The sequence below is a fragment of the Rhea pennata genome, chromosome 2 (assembly GCF_028389875.1).
Source record: "Rhea pennata isolate bPtePen1 chromosome 2, bPtePen1.pri, whole genome shotgun sequence".
NCBI classification, from domain to species: Eukaryota; Metazoa; Chordata; class Aves; order Rheiformes; family Rheidae; genus Rhea; species Rhea pennata.
In genome coordinates, this window is record NC_084664.1 from 15,800,861 (window position 1) to 15,818,115 (window position 17,255).

Below are 17,255 nucleotides of genomic sequence, written 5' to 3' on the forward strand. Positions count from 1 at the left end.
GTCATCCAATTTGCTGTTGGGAAATGGTAAAATTTGCTTAAATTGAAAACATATGTTGCACGGGATAGTAGGTAATAGTGTTGCCACCTTTGCATGTTTTAGTCCCCATGCCTTTTCTGCAATTTACACAATAATAAACCCAACTAATGAAGCTATTTTAGCCATTATAGATCATTTTATGTGGTGATATATGAGTCTTCATGTTAGAGATAGACAGGAAACATTTTTCCTGTCTTATAAAAGATTTCATGATTTCAAACTGTTCCTGTTCAAAATCAAGATGAACCTGAGGCCATTAAAAAGTGCAAAAGAAACTCCTCACCCATTCCAGCATGGATGTCAACAAAAAGCCAGGTATTCTTCTAATATACTGGACCCTTAAGCTCAATGCAGGTGTTTTTTTCCTAAATTTGACCAGAAATTCTGTACTTTGTAATTGATATAAACATTTTCAGGAAAAAAATGCTTTCAATTAATCATTTTTTCTTGATTAAAAAAGTGTTTGAAAATTTCTCTCTGACAGCCCTTTATATTTTCAGCAAACATTCTGTGGCTGAGATATGTCTCCTGAGAGACTCTGGGCTAAGAGATTTTCTTGCTATCTCCAGTCAGAAATGGGCACATTTTCTTATATTTATTTTATGAATCACACTCAAGCACCCTTAAAATCCAGATTCAAAGTGTGCTATAATAAAAGCTGATGACAATGTAACGCATTTTCTCCATGGCTATCCTTCCTCTTTCCTATTTCTCTTTTTTTTTTTCTCACTGTACTTATTTGATGTGTCTTCTTTAATGTGAAGGTTTTATATTTGCCTTCAAATCAATGTCTTAAGAATTTTTTTTGTTTGAATGCATTTTAAGCTTCCTTTTTAACCTTTACTTTTACTATCCAGAATATCTCCCTATTTTACCTGACTATTTTCTTCCTGTCATCTTTTGCTCTTCCTTACTATCTCTGCATTGTCATTCCCTTTAGGACAGTAAAAGGCTGCAGGCCAAAAGTCAGAGAGCAATCATAAAAAGCTGTCAAAGGATGAGAAGAAGATGAGAATAAATATGATTTTATTGTTTTTTGAAAGCATAATGAAAGCATAATGAAAGCACCTACTAGCCTCACTCGCCTTTAGAAAAGGATATCATTGGGAGAGTTGGGAGGACAAAGCTCTATGCTCTATTTATCCAGAGCACACGAATAATTGTGAGTGATTACTAATTATGTCTGAGAAAGACAAAAATGTTCCTTAAATTTTATAGATGAAAAAGCATTATTATCACCACTTACGGCCTCTGAGACCTGTCAAGTTTTGATGGAGACCTTACTTCGAATATGAAATAATGGAAGGAAGAAGAAACCAACAGATTTTCCTCCTCCCCTGAGTGGTTAACACCACCAAAGTTAGTGCTCTATCTTCTGCTGCAGTGATGAGCTAGCAAAAGTAGTGCAGCATCTGTCCCCTGAAATTCCCTTGATGCCTCATCTTATAGCTACATCTTGGTCTGTATTCTCAGCTGGCTACAGGAAAGTGTCACTTGACCAAAACATTATTGCCATTCCCACAAATATAGTCAAAATAATCTTCTCATAACCAGTCAGTAATGATCACATTTCTGATTTCCTTGAAGTTAGCTTCATGCTAATTGTCTAATTTTTTACTCCATTTATATTAGCCAGTGCAATCTGGCACTGCTTACATCAAAGGGTTGATCTAACATTAATAAAAGCCTCACACTGAGCCATTATCCTTTCTCCTTAATATCTGAGCTGCTTTCCAAATCCTACTTTTTACCAATAAGGATGAGCCAAACACCAGACACGTGAAAGCGAATACTTTAGGTTTTGATGCTCACCCATAATTCCCTCACTCTCAGGCTGAAGGAGAATGAGAACTGGTGGATGATCATGACCAGTGTAATGACATTGACGAGCTTATAGAAATATAATTTTCTGCAGAATAATTCTCCATCTCTAATGAAAGCAACTTTACATTGTTGAATAAATATTTTAACAGGAAATGACTGAGGTACACTAATAATCACCTACTCTTGTTCTCCAAGAGTTTAAATAAGCCTCTGTAAAAGTCAACCCATCTGCTGAACAAAAATTGTTTCTTTATCTTCCGTACTATTCTCATTATATTATCATGGTTATTGCCATTATAATTAGTCCTGTTGCTTCTGCTGTTGTGCCACTGTCATGATAAGAATTAGATGCTCTAAAAATACCCGTTGTAAGATGAAAACTCTTGCAAATAGATGTGAGGTTGATCCTCCTCCTCCTTCTGCTGAGCTTTTGCTCCCACATATATCTCAGATCCATATTTCAAGGACACCCCTGACCTTTTACAATCAAATGCAGAACCTTAGCAACTAAGGTTAAAAATGATAGAACACTTTTGAGAAGCATGTTAGTGTATTGTGCATCTTTGTATCATATGACTTCAAGTTAAACACTACTGATGTTTGTGCTATGCCACCTTCCTTCTTATACCTTTGTGGGTTGCTTAACACAATGGATTTCTAACCTATGATTAAGACTTCTGGAAGATAACAGCAACACAATGACATTTTTACACCATCTTGGATGTTCCCATGCCAGACATATTCCTTATAAGCCACCAACAAGCATATTAAAATTTATTTGGATGACTGCTGAAATGTAAAATGTATAGCTGATATACTTCACCAGGAAAAAAATGCCCTGTGGGTCTGCTTCTTCCAAATATAACTCATTACAATTCGCTGTCCCATTTAAAATTTGCTGAGGCAGAAATAGCTCAGTAAGAGTATTACCTTCTATATTCCCTCTAAGAATGTCTGTGGAGCAAACTGATCACTTAACACACTGGCACTTCGCTTAAGAGGGCAGTGTAGGGACCCAGTAAAATTAGTAGCTTAACAGAGATAGTCTTTTCACAAAGGTACACGGTACTGTACTCACCATGCTGGGAAAGATTTTGTGACGATGTCATGCTGGAGTCAGTTGCTTGATTAGAGTGATTTCTGGAAAAGGTTTTTTCTGTGTTCTGCTTCAATACATCCCTTTTTTACATCATTATTCTAGAGGTACATTTCAGCTACAAAGACCATATCTATGCTCAAACTTCTTCAAAGTTGGGGAGCGTTTGATGTCTAAGGGCAAATGAAGGTTCTGTACAAAATAAGGCCACAGGCATAGGCACATAGCAATTACTGTGAGATGCAAGATGAGAGTTCCTTGAAAAATGTTGTTGCTCTTGTTCTTTAGACTTTGTATATGGCTCCAGGGACAAGTTTCAAGAAACAAAAGAAAGGAAATAGGCTGGGATATGTCTCTGCTTGGCAGCCCACTGTCCAAGATGTTCTCCCAGAGTTGTTTATGTACAGCCACATCTTATTTTCTATCACAGTAAAAAGAATATTCCCAAATAAAGTAAATATTCTCATGGTCTCTGGAGGCAAAATCAACGCAGTGCATCAGACTGTGGCTTTGAAGTTCCAGCTCAGGCTGTAGAATAGGCTTGAAGTAGTATTGATACACAGACTGGATTCATGGCAAGATGTGGTGGCACTCACTGGGAAGAGCTTGAGAAGCCTGTAAAGAGACCTAGCAGCAGGGACATGCTCTGGGGAAAAGAAAGAAGTCCTAAAGGCAGTACCTAGACACACACGTGAACAGTACGCTACAGGATACTACAGGACAAATCTCACTGCAATTCTGGTTTTATCTGTTTGTTAAGTTACACTCCTGGCATAGGCAAGCTTAGCTGGTTTTACTCAGTGTCATATTAGCAACATACGGAACTTGGGCAGTTCTGCCTCTTTTTTTCCTCACCCCTTTTACAGTTTAATAGTTGCTACCTTGGCAGTTGTTATGTTAAAGACTCATTGCAGTTATAAGGTCCATCACCGACTTCTCATTAGCCATGTCCTGGAGCCTGGTAGGTGCTGCAGCATCACTGCTCAGGAGAAACTCTTTTCTTTCAGAAAGCTCCCTTCAGTGTTTCTGGAGAACACGCTCGGTGCTGCCATATCAACAGGCATGGCAGAATATGCTGCCATTTCCATGATTAGGAATTGGAGCTGAGTCTGCACTGCCCAAAAGGACTGTTTGTAACTCTGGGACTGAGCACAAAGAGGGAGAGCCCCACTTTGCAGTGCCTGCCCTCCTGCACCCCAGGCACGTCAAAGCAGAGCAGATGCCTCTGCTCTTGGTAGGGAGGTTTTCTAAGGATCTCCATTCTCTGCATACCCTGGCTCACAGGTTTTGTGTACGATTTGCACATTAGTCATGCCCTTTCAGTATCGGTACCTGCAAATAGGATTAGCTCCAGTCCCTATTAAAAACGGTGAGCTTTAAAACAGTTTTGCATTGCACAACATAGGCCCAAGTGACAAAGTACGTATTTTTTCCTCTCCCAGAATGCCTAGAACACTTTATTTTTATTCTAGTGGAATTCCAGGAAGCTAACTACAGTGCCCTCTTACTGACTGGGAACATGTGACAAGTCCTAATAGCTACAGACGGGACAAGGAAAGTATGCAAAAGGGACATCTAATTAGTTGCCAGAAAGAGCTGAAGTGTTGTTACATAAATGGTGTGTTTCTGACAGGCTTGAAGGTATCTAATGATTTATAGCACTGGAAGAATTTTGATATATTCAGCCTAGAAAGGCTATGAAGTTTATGAGACAGATCATTTTAAGTTTCCTTAGTGAGGGTTATTGGAACTTAAATTAAATGCAAGAGTAGTCCATGTTAGAGGTCATCTTAGCCTTTAAATAAGCTTCTATTGTTTCTAGGTTCAAAGTGTTTCAGTTGCACTATTCAGTCTTGAAAAACATGAAAATCAGCATCTTAGATATGATGATATAATTGATCTAATTCAAGTTTTGTACTAATTGTAATTTATTTTCTATGCTCCGTGCAGCCCCCACACAGCTTACTCAGTGAGCAGGGCCCCACCATTCTCAGCATGCTACAGTTAGGTCTTGTTCTGTCTGCATGCGTCAGGCAAAATCTGTTTGCATTTGAGCAATTTACACAGTGTATTGAGGTGAATGTGAAGAGATATCATTCTTCTGACCAAGAATATTTGGAAGTGTCTTACAGAATTCCTCTGTTGTGCCTCTTTGATTTTTAGTTACATGTGTGTGTATGTTACAAGTCTTTCTTGAAATACAGGATTTTTAATTGTGCCTAGCAGCCTGATTTCAGTGCCAATCAGATCCTCAAAACATGTGGCTCAAGAGAGATTTTTCCTAGTGCGCTAGAAGTATCAAATATTCCTTGGGGTGATGAGAGGAACTGAGAGGGAACCGAGGAAAGCTGAGTTTGGAACTGAGAATCACCCCAGTGGCCAAAAACTTTTTCCAAACTTCTTAAATGATTTAATCTGGAAAGCTGTTCCAGCTAGATGAATAAGATGTTATAACATAGTATGTATATTCTTGTATGAACACAGTTAATACAAATAGTTGTAGTTCTTAAAACAAAATTCAGACAGGCAAATCTTCATACAGAGGGAGGCATCTTAGGTGTTGTGCTACAAAACAGTGTTATTATGCTGAAACATTTCAGACACATAATTGTCAGGAGTAGGAGGTGCTAAATGCATTTAATAATACAATAATATTTTCTGAAGCAAAAATTGAATAAAGGATGTAAAAGATAAAAGCAAAAAAATTAGTTAACATAATAGTAATTCTTAGCATTTAGTAGCTGCTTTATATCTTCAAACCATTGCTACGTTATTAACTAATTGGTACCAGACACACCACATGCTCGCTAGCTCAGTGCAGAGTAGCACTGAGAATGCCAGCAGAATGCTATTGTTGGCTGGGTAGGTAGATGAATATTGCAAGGCGAATGGTGGGAAGTAGTATTATTACCATATACAGTACAGTACCAGGCCTTTAGAGTCCTGGTTCTAGCAATAGTAACCTTGCCTTTGAAAGGATATAATTGCTCTTATGGGGTTGCCTTACATGGAAAACAAAACAATATCAAACTTTAATAATTAAATTAGGAAGCAAGTCAGAGAAGGACAGATTTGTTCTCAGTAGAATACAAGAGACTACATCCTTTGGTGACCTAATTACTGCAGTTTTTTTAAAAAAATATGTTATGATTGCTGATTAAAAGAAGCCAGGGAGCTTATTCACATTTGCCAAGAGCACACAGCAAACCAAGCTTTATGACTTGAAATGAACTTGGTGCTTTGTCCAGATCAAATTAGGAAAGGAGGTCACCAAAGCAAGGAGTTCAGAAGAGCACTTGAGACTAGAAGCATGAGAAATGAATAGCAGAACTGAAATGAGACAGGTATAAGGGAGACAGAAGCCATTTCTACTCCTACTATTCATTTCCTTGAGAAGCTAATGCACAAAGAGAGAGGGGAAGCTTGGTCAGGAGCAAGGAACCACAACAACTCATTCTATATGGCTGCAGCAAACTTATAATCATGAGGCTTGAGTGGGCAGCAGCAGGAAATCTGTGGCAGATATCTAACCAGTACTATGTGGGACTGCTGTTGAATGCAATGTCATTAAGGGAACTCATTTTGTCGTCTGCTTTGAGAAAATATATTATAGAAAACTAAAACAAAATCAGAGTATTCTGGCATTACAGGCAAAAAACAGTTTCTCCATAATATATACAGTCAGAACCTCACTGTATAGTCTGTGTTTCCTGCTCTTCCAAAGAAAAAGTGGTGAAAATAATTAATGGTGAAATTACAGAGGAGGTTGGGGCAGCACGGCAGCACCTGACACTCAGGGCCTGGCTTGCCTTGGAAGCCTCAGCCTTCTCCTGCACATGTAGGATCTTCTCACCGGGAACGGGTGGGGATTGACACGTAAGAGTTGGATTTCTTTGTCTAGGCAGAGGTCTGAGTCTGCCTGAGTCACTCTTCTTTCCTCTATAGTCAAAAGAAGAAATTCCTCTGACCTCTCTTAGACATATCCTTTAGAGGAGGCACACTGCTGTCTAAAGGCACTTATTTTTTCTTGTTCACTGTAAAGTGAGATAGGATGACTGGAAAACAGACCATTAATTTTTAGCTGACCAGGTTAAGGAATCTGACTCAGGAGGAGTGGAATTGCCAAGCCACTATCTTGAGCTGTGAGCTGGCTGCAACTGGAGAACAGGGAAGAAAGAAGCAGGTCAAAGCTCTTATCCTCTAACATGGTCAGCTCATGGTTCCACTAGGGATCCTCCCATGGGACTGGGATCCTTTGTCTCGCTGCTTTTTGCCCGCTGGAGTGTTAGGCTGGGGGCACAGACTGCAGGCAAAGGATGTCCCCATTCTGCATGGAGCTGCAGATACACGGTCAGCTACAAGAAAGAAGTGGGTAAGTTATTAGATGATGTTCTAGTCATTCCCAAATAGTTTACAGTCTCCTGGCAAGCTGTATGTACCTGCAGTAAACCAATACACTCCAGGTTACGTTTTTCAGGACCAGCTGAGCATAGAGAATGTAGCTCAGAACATGTCCTGTCCTGCTTTACTCAACCCACACGAGGGAAGACAAAATTATATATCACGCTCTTACATATAAGCCACAGCAGAATAATTGCACATTGCCATTAATTAACTTCACTCTGGTTTCTGGCTATGTGGAAAATGTCTCAAAAGGAGATTTAATGACATATGAATAGTGGCTGACAAGGTTAACAGTCCTCGGTACAGAAGCTATTCGGAAATGTAAGTGTATCAGCTACTGGCATGTAGAGAGTGAAGCAGCATATGAAGCTCCTGATGTGCTCCATAACGTCTTCACACTTAAAATGTCCATGAATGTTGCTGCAGTGCTTTGCACTGAAGCTTTGTTCTGAAATGTAGTATTCTTAAACATGGACCTCTCCTGAACCTGGGCTGAGTTCTTCAAAGATGTGTATGGGAGTTAACTGTTTCTCAAAGATACACAGTGAAAGTTGTCCTTTGTGCTTTTAAATGTCCCTGTATGGGCAATTTATAGCAGCCACTTAAGAATGCTATTGAAACTTAATCAAATAGGCAACTTGCTATGTTAAAGAAATATATAAAGGAAAAACAACATTTTTAATGAGGCTTTTCCATTAGTTTATGTGACTTCTGCTATTTTGTGAAATATGTCTTGGCCATTACAAATTCTTTTTATTGAGAGAGGGAATGTTGGCCAGAGCCCCAAGGTTATTACTCACTGTATTCAAAGGGTGCTTGGGGGATCTTCAATTTCCAACTGGAGAGCTGGCAGAAGGACAGTAGGTTTAACATTTCCTCTGAAGGATGACACCTCTAAAAGTGCCACATGCTGCTTATAACTGCAGTACACTGGATGAGAGCCAAAGTCCCAGTATGGGACTTGAACCCACAAGTAGTTGGCTGTGATACAGACATGCTACCCACAGAGTCACAATGACACCTAGTAGCATCTTAATTTAATAGACCACTTTTTTTCAATTGCAGTCTCTTGTCTTGCATTTTTATGATCTGGATCACTGAAAGTTTATTCTTCACTTCAGCATACATTTATTGAGAATGACACTTTGCTTTCCTTGCCTGTATTGCCATTGGCAACCATGAACAATATATTCTTGAAAGTTATGTCCATTTAATAGTCAACAAAATTTTACCATTTTTGTAACTTATTCTTCCAATCTTCTTAAAGAGATTTTTAAATGTAAGTGCAAGAAAAAAATCTAACTTGTTTTCAAAGAAAGCTAGGGAAGTATCTGAGTCCATGGAAGGCCACTGGACCCATGAATATTCATACTCTTTTCAGATGTTTTCATAGATGTAAGAACTTAAGATATCCAGCATGAAACACTAAAGCCAAGGTTTTCCAAAAACAAGATCTTATTTGCTATGTGTTTGAATGGTCAGCTTGAGAGACTTTATAAAACTATCATTAGCACTTTCTGAAAATCAGATCTGTTTAAGTAAGATACCTCAAGCTGAGCCCCAATAACAGGAGCCAAAACCACCGGTTACTTTCTGGCATTTGAATTTGAGAATGTGAGTCCTGCTGTAATGTGTCCTGATGTTTGAACTTGTAACAGTCAGATGTCCCCAGATGGACCTGCAAAACCTGAGGCAACAAAAGCAGGGATGTGAACTAGGGCCCCACTGCGCGCTTCCCGAACTGCGTGCAGCCCTCGCGTGAGCTGTGTGCTGAAGTTCCTCCGCACTGTTACTGGTTAATGAAAATTCCTTTTGAAACACAGCAAGCTTTTTTAAGACAGGAGTTGATAACTAAGTTCTGGAAGTGCGGTTATTTGGCTCCCCAGACATCTTTGTTGTTACTTTGTAAGAACATAGCAAAATCTGCAATTCTGGCTGAAAAAAAAATGGCATCTGAGTTGGGACAGGGTGAGGTAGGAGGTGGAGTGGGTAGGTGGGGAATGCCGTTGGTGACAGAGGGTCAGAGGGATTCAGGTTGGAGAGGGATCATGTTCGATGGGAGAGAAAGCCACTGCCTGGGGCTGGGGTCTCTAAGTGGGGCTGTGCAGCAGGGTGGGAGCTGGAAGAGCCGGGGCTGGACGGAGCAGTTGTGGGCAGCAGCAGGCCTGGGGACATGAGCTGGGCTGCTTATCTGGGGATATAGGACACTGAGAGTGGCTGCAGTGGTACGTGAGGGCATGGGCTCAGTGTGTGAGCTTGGGCAATGGGGCAACAGAGGAAATGGCTGAGGCAGATCTCCCCTGGCTGCGTGTGCAGTCTGGCATGAAAACCAGGTGCTTCTGCCAGTGGTGGTACCCATTGCTGCTGATAGGGGCTCTTTGTACATTTATTTTCTTGACTCTTGGTCTATGAGAGATTAGCCACTCCTGGCCTGAGCACAGATCCAGATTCACAGCAAGCCAGGAGGAGGCCTGGGAATATAGCTCAGGGAGTGCTGCCTCCAAACCCTCCTAGGCCTGCTGTTCCTCTCACTTAAATGAGCTTTGCTGTGCTTTAACGTTTGCATAATCCTGGATTAAACCATAAGAGCTTTATGATGTGTTTGCCCTCCAGATCTGGAAGTTTATTTTTGACCACAGCTAATAAATAGTTAATACTCACATTTGATTAAAAGAAACCTTTACTAAGAAAAAACAAACCCAAAGCAAAACTCATAAACTCCTTAAATATCAGAGAGATTTAAAAAAATAAATATATATAAATAAAACATTAGTGCACTCAAGGGAAAATAATATCATTTTGATCTCAGTTTGGAAATATATTTGTCAGCACTTAAAGAAAAATATAAGCAGATATGTCAGGTAACTAACAGTTTCTTTATGATTGGTGAAGATGTTATCACTTCAAAAGCACTGCCACTAATTTATCTGTTCATTTGAATACATCAGCTTGAACACATAATGTTCTTAACTGGAAGAAGAGATCGGTGGGTTTCATAACTGGGAGGAATTTTTCCATGTGGCTCTCCATCCCTGCTTGGACTCTAGTTCTCCCAACAGCTGATATGCAGAAGTAGCCGCCAACCCTTGGCAGAGGACCCCAGCCTCCATGGCATCCCCACAGCATCAGAAGCTCTAGGTAGGCACAGAGCTGGTATCTGCAGCACTAGTGGGGATACCAGAGGGACGGGACTCATCTGCCCTAACATAGGCAGCTAAAATTAGCACAAGCTCATCACCATAAGTTCGTTTAATACTTAAGGTGGAGAAGAGGCTCCACAGGAGGGAGACTCATCTCCTCCCTGGATATCTGAGATCTAAGGCACGCTGGGCACCAAGGCCAAGTCAGATGAATCACTTTCTGAAGATGCCTGTTTTTCTGCACTGGCTGTGAAGAAATCACAAGGTCACTGGCACTGACTTGGATAGATAACCTTTAGACATTTGAGATTAGATGAGCAAGCATTTATATCCTAACCTATGGTCAGTCTGAGGTATTCGAAAGAAATATTCTAGCAATCTGCATTTCCGGGAAGAGCAATATTATCTTTTACAATAGAGTTTATGCTCTTCTATCATTTCGTTACTTATTCTTGGCATTAACAACAATGTCATCAGGGATAAGCTGCAAAGGAAAAACAGGAAAGGAATTCACTTACAAATGAAAAACTCTGTAGTTTTTGGTGTCTTAAAGCTCCCCTACACCTGTAATTTCCATATCACCATTTCAGGAATAAAGTTGTCCCTTATGTGGATGAAATCTGGTCTGCACTACAGACATGATCATTAAGTAGCCCAGCTATTTAATAAATATTTGTTCAAGTCTTATTCCCTCATTCTTTCCATAGCAATTTCAAGCACCCATCACAACTCTGAATATGCTCAACATCATAGTGAGGTCCCTAACTGAGATCTAATCAGTTATGCCTATCATAGACATTTAATTAGGAAGCACATTTGCCAGCAAATTTCATTATTGTGAAGTCACTCAAAGATTCATATAATTGTTGCAAGTCAAAAAGAAAAGTAATCAAGGAATTAACTATTGGACAAACATTTACCTATGAGTCTATTAATTAGTTAACCAGGCAGTTCAAAAGTAATTCTCACATCTTTAATTTGGAAGCTGTTGAATTACGTTGTGTCTATTTTAATTCCATTTTGAAGAGGTATGATGCTGCCAGTTCCCAGAAGTTCCATTTACTTGATATTTCTCTGAAAACCTTAGCTTGCAATTAGATGAGAAATTCAACTCTAATTTCTTAGAAAATAACAAGAAAAACAAAAAAGCAAGTATTAAACAAGAGGTCAGTATCCCAAGAACTCTAAATTATGGAAGTTAAATAAAATGCCCAAATGTTATTTTTATTCTAATGGCTTATAAACAGTCTCTGGAATATGAAGGATGAACTAATTGCCTGACTTTTTGGGGGCTTGTTAATTCTACAAGTGAGAATAAATAAAAAGTAATGAGAAATTACTTTTTATATAGGAATTAACCTGTTTAACAGAAATATACAGGTAAAGTATATGTAGTAAATGTGCTTCACTGTCACTCATATTTGAGTGAAACTCTTCATATTAGGAGTTACATAATTAAATAACTTTGAGGATCTGATCAAGGAAAAGGAAACACTCCTTATAAATCACAGTGTCCCAGAAAGTGCAAAAATGACTGTATTTTAGTCCACAGTGAAAAGATTATAGTTAATATATTAAGTATGAATTCTATTACAGTCAGAATTTTTCACTTCAGCAGCTCTGAGGATATGTGAAGTTTTCTTGTTTGTCTTTAGAGAGAAAAAATGGTCATGGGCCTAGACTGTTACTCGCTAATTTTCACTGCCCTTCTTTTAATGCAGTGTTCAGGTTTGTAGATTGTTTAATTGTTTTTGTTGGAAAGCACATTTTAACATCTGGGAGTCATTTGAAGGAATGTAATCAACTCTGTCCTTTTTTTTTCCAGAGTATCTTCTGTTAATATTTAACCCATAACTGATTGCATGATTTAGCAATTTAACCCTGACCAACTTGTGAAATTTATCATCTTTGGCTGTTACTACAGAAATCTATCCTAGTAACAGAACTTTTTTTCTCATCTTGTCTGTATACAATACTCTTGTTGTCCATGGCAGGCCGTTCCATTCATGCCTCTCTGCTGTTCAGCCAGACTAACACTGAGAACAGGAGGTTCCTAAATGTGCTGGAACCTACTCAGGGTGCAGATTGTTTTCCCATTAAAAAAAAAAAAAAAAAAAAAAAAAAAAAAAAAAAAAAAACTTTGTTTTTATGCACTTTTATCAGTGGGCCCAATCCTGGCATCCATCCTTACCTTCTACATTAAGTTTTATGTTTTAAGGCTTCACTTAATCTAGTATCTAATGCTGTATACTATAATGTAACTCAAAAAAACCTTAAAAGTTGATCAGACAATATTAAAAGAATGTAAAGAGGATTATAAATATGCATATTACAGTGCTCCTTGAGACTGAAACTCAGGGTCTCTGGCTTCTCACAATTCCAGAAATTTTGTAAGACCGAGACCCAAACTATTTTCAGTAATTTTTTGAGATTGTGATTGGACAAAATCCAGTCTATGGAAGTCAGAATCAACTTTGTCTTGCCATCACTTTCCCCACTATTCCTTCTCTGAGTGATAAACAAGGTTAAAAAGGGTCTGGGGGAAAAAGGCCAGAAAGAACAACATAGGAATAGAAAGGGCGATATATGTCTTTTTAAATAAGGTCTAGGAAAGGTCAAAAAGTAAAGAGGTGAGAAGAAATAACAAAATAAAAGGGCAGGTGCAAGTGAGAGACCTATTAAATCAGAGATGGATTCAAATTGGGGAATAAATCAAACGATAGAGCCTAGACAGAAGTAAAGGTTGTAGGCCTTAAAAGTGCTGGGAAAGAGAATATGTCAGTGAAGAGAAGACAAATCAGGATTTGCACACATCTAGTGCAACAGTCACCAGCAGAGCATGTCTTATAGGGGAGGGAGATGCAGAGGGGAAAGTTATCTGCTGTATGTACAGGTGAATGTGCAGAAATAAGATGAAAATCAATTTGTTGCTTGATTTACAGGGACGAGCTCTGATTGCTGAAATATGGAGTCTCCTCATGACAAAGGAGAATACCATCCTCCACCTAGTCAGAGACCCAGTACTGATAATAATACCAAATGTTTGTGCCCAAATGGGAAAGGGGGAGTTGAGGGAGTTCCCTAGACATAAATCATTCTATAGTTAAGTAGAAATTGAGTCCCTTCCTGTCACACTAATACCACAGGCACTCTGGAGTATGATTTAATCTGTTTTGACCCCAAACTTTGGTAAAGATAAATTTCTGTACATTTTTTGAGAGCTCTCATTCAGTTGAGGGTAGGAGTCATGGTAGTTGCACAGATGGAAGATGGATGGTTTTGCTGTTGTCTGATACGCAGAGCAGTTGCACTGTAACCATGCATATTATTGCCCCTGTAATTGCATCCATCATACCTCCAGTAAAAACAAACAAATGGACTTCCAAACTCAAAACTAGATAAACAACCATTCTTTGGCAATGTGACAGATACTTATTGCCTGCGAGTAGCCCATAACAGATAGGAAGGACAAGGATTAGGCTGGATTTGTAAACCATAAATTGTAGAAATCCACTTGGAGTCTCTGAGCCAGACTCTTCCCTTAACTTTGGCTGAGTTATGCCAGGGATAAATCTGTCCTTCTGTTGAAACTCAGTAAAACTTTGTGCAGTCCCCTTTTACTGCATCAGTCATTTATGTGCTATAAAAGCTAGAGCTTCTTCAACTTTAAGTTAGCTTGGTACTTTTTCCTTTCACTTTGTACAAGGATGAAAAATTGCGTCTCCTGTGACTGTTTTGCTGTGTAAAAGTGTATTAATTAGAAATAAGTGAAAATGCTTTATATATGTAATTTTCTTCTTGTCAATTTTGAAAGAGCTGAAAACAAAATTGCCTCTTCTAGAACATGTATATATTAATACGTTAAAATAATTCCAACTTCTACTTGTTTTGCTTTTGCCCACAACAAATGAAAGTGCAAAACTACTAATCAAAATTAACCAATGGCAAAAATTTAAAGATTAATTAATCATCTAAACAATCAATTACTCTCTATATAAATTCAAAGTTAAAATGGATATGACATTATTGAGCCCCCTTCCCTTGGCCCACATGGATTATCTACGTGGTGCCTGGTGACTGAGGGCATGTCAGCAGTCTGAGCAGGCGCCTTGCTTTGGAGTTGTCCCAGCCACACATGCACACCAGGTAATTCAAACTGGAGAATGTGCAGGATCAGATGTAGTCCAAGCTACAGCACACTCAGAAGTTTGCAAGCTTTAATTGTGCTGACTTAGCATGCTGTTCACACCCAGGTGGTGCTCTGATCTTTTACACTATCTGCACAGGAATTAAAAGCAGCTCAGGTTCCAGACAGGCATTCATCTTGCGCAGCTCAGACAATTAAGGATACTCAGTCCCTCAGCTGTTTGCCTCTCATCTGCCAGACAAAGCCAGGGGGTGCTCCCAAATTCACTCCAAAGTTCTTCAGAGGTAAGAGGATCCCAGGTTCCTCAGAGTGTTGCATCTTACAGAACCAGTATCTTCTCTGAAGTAAACAGCCCGAAACACCACAGACACTTTTTACATTTGAAAACTAGTCCTTTTTTTTAATATAAGCTGAAAAAAAAAACCCTCTTACAATGGAGAAAACCTATAATGAGACTGAGTAAAAGTGGAGTTTACAAACATGTTTCCTCCTGCACCATGTCCTGACAAGACAGGGGCTTTCTAACAGGATTGCTCTGAACTTCAGCAACTCAGCAGTGCAACAGCATTTTTAGTGTCTTTCAGGTATCCTGAAAGAGTTGTTCCTTCTGTAACCTCTGAGGCCTGCTGCTCATTGGTTCCCTGTACTTCTCTGTGGTCTCCCAGTACTCTGGGCTTTGTTTTCGTTTGCTGTATCCCTCACAGTCACCTTGTGCTCTAGAAACTTCCCTTTTCCCGCTTTCCACCATGCTCTGTCGTTTCTACAGAAGGCAAGAACTCTTTCTCCTTGAACAAGATTTCACTGAATGAGGATAAAATAAACAAGAAAACTTCTGCTTTGCTCTTCTATCAAAGAAATCTGGCATGTATTAATATACAGTAGCTCTGAAGATTTACAGAAGACCTCATACTTAGTGTGCCTCGACGAAGGAGGAGGTGGGTGAGGTTGCCTCTACAGCTGTGTTGCTGGTGAGAGTTTGATTCAGTTCTGAGCCCCAGTGACAACCGGTCTTTACTATGCCTTTCAGGTGCCCATATCCTACATGTTCATCCAGCTCTTCAGAGCTGCTGCCTCTCCACACACATTACCACAGCCCAAGGGTGCTTTATCCATTCAGTTTATGATCTGATCTGGAAACTCCTGGTTTCGTATTCCTTGAATCAGATGATCTGGGAGCCCAGATGATCTGGGATCAAATGGGTTAGGTAGCCTTCATATCATATTTTTTCTGGGCAGGATGGTCATTTCTGATTACTATTTGGGAGCTGCATCACCTGCAGGTGGAACTGTGACTTCCAGAAGCGGATCTCTATGATGTTGGAAATCTGTATCTAATTTTCCAGCATGTCTACCTGCAGACAAGCATTATGTTACAGTGCAACAACACCCTTAACACTAGTAAGCATAAGAGATGGCAATGCAAAGAAAAACACAGCAGCACGGTGGCAGGAGCAGAAGAAAGTCATCTGGAAAATCAAACACATTCTCTGACGACTGGTTCATGCTTTCTGACTCTAAAATTGGATAAGCAGGAGTATGTATGTCTAATGGTACTAGAGGAGACAAAATTGGGCTAATAAGATAAAGACAGAAATGGAACAAATATCAAAGATGCCATGAGGAAAGGGCAATGTGAAGGTGCTGAGAGAAATAAAGGATTGGAAAGGATGCTGTTCCTCCTCAGCAGTAAAGCAGTCACACGTAAGAGCAGATTTGGTGACTAAATGGCCAGAAGTCATTTTTTCCCCTTCTTTTATCTTTCCCCTCAGCATCTTTCCTCCCCTTTTTTCTACCTTTTTGTGTTCTAAGTGACAACAGTTTAATTTGCTAAGTCACAGAAACTCAGTCTTACATCCTTTCCTGTTCCACAAAGGTAAAACACAAATGAATAATGATGCTTTGTAAAAGTATGGTGTCACTGCAGATCTAGATCTGAAATGGAACCTCTTCTTGGGAAAAATACCTAACAATTCACTTAGCTTTAAATTCTTGATATTGTTGCATTGTTTTTAGATGATAGTTTAACAACAAATAGTTATTTCTTCTTGTAGAAATGTTGCTGGGTACAGATTGTTTCACATAAAGGGGTTACTCTCCTTTGCCTCTTCTTCTTCTTCTTCTTCCTTTTTTTTTTTTTTTTTTTTTTTTTTTCCTGCAGAACACTTAACATTGCCCTTTGGGGAAAAAAAAACTGCTACGTGCTACATTTGAATAGAAGGAAGAAGTGTTGTGACAGTTAGCAGGGGACATAGTAAGGTGCCTAGTGTGGTTCTTTTATTGTGTGTTGCTCCTTTTGATTTTTCTGCAGAGCTCAGTACAAAGACAGTTGCTGGAGATTGAATAATGCATCTTTCGTATATTAAATGTATCCTGCATATTCAACACTGAAAACAAATATCAGATTCTCATACTATTGTGTATTGTTCAACAAATTGGGCCCATTGTGTACCATTTTCCTAGCGTGATTTTTCTCTTCTCTCTTTTGCCATTTAGCATTTTATTTGCCATTTTTCTCTCTTTTTAATTTTAAATTACAATCATTCTCCTATTTTTCAAATGGAAATAGGACATTTCTTTTTGCAAAGTCCCCAGGTGAACTCTGAAA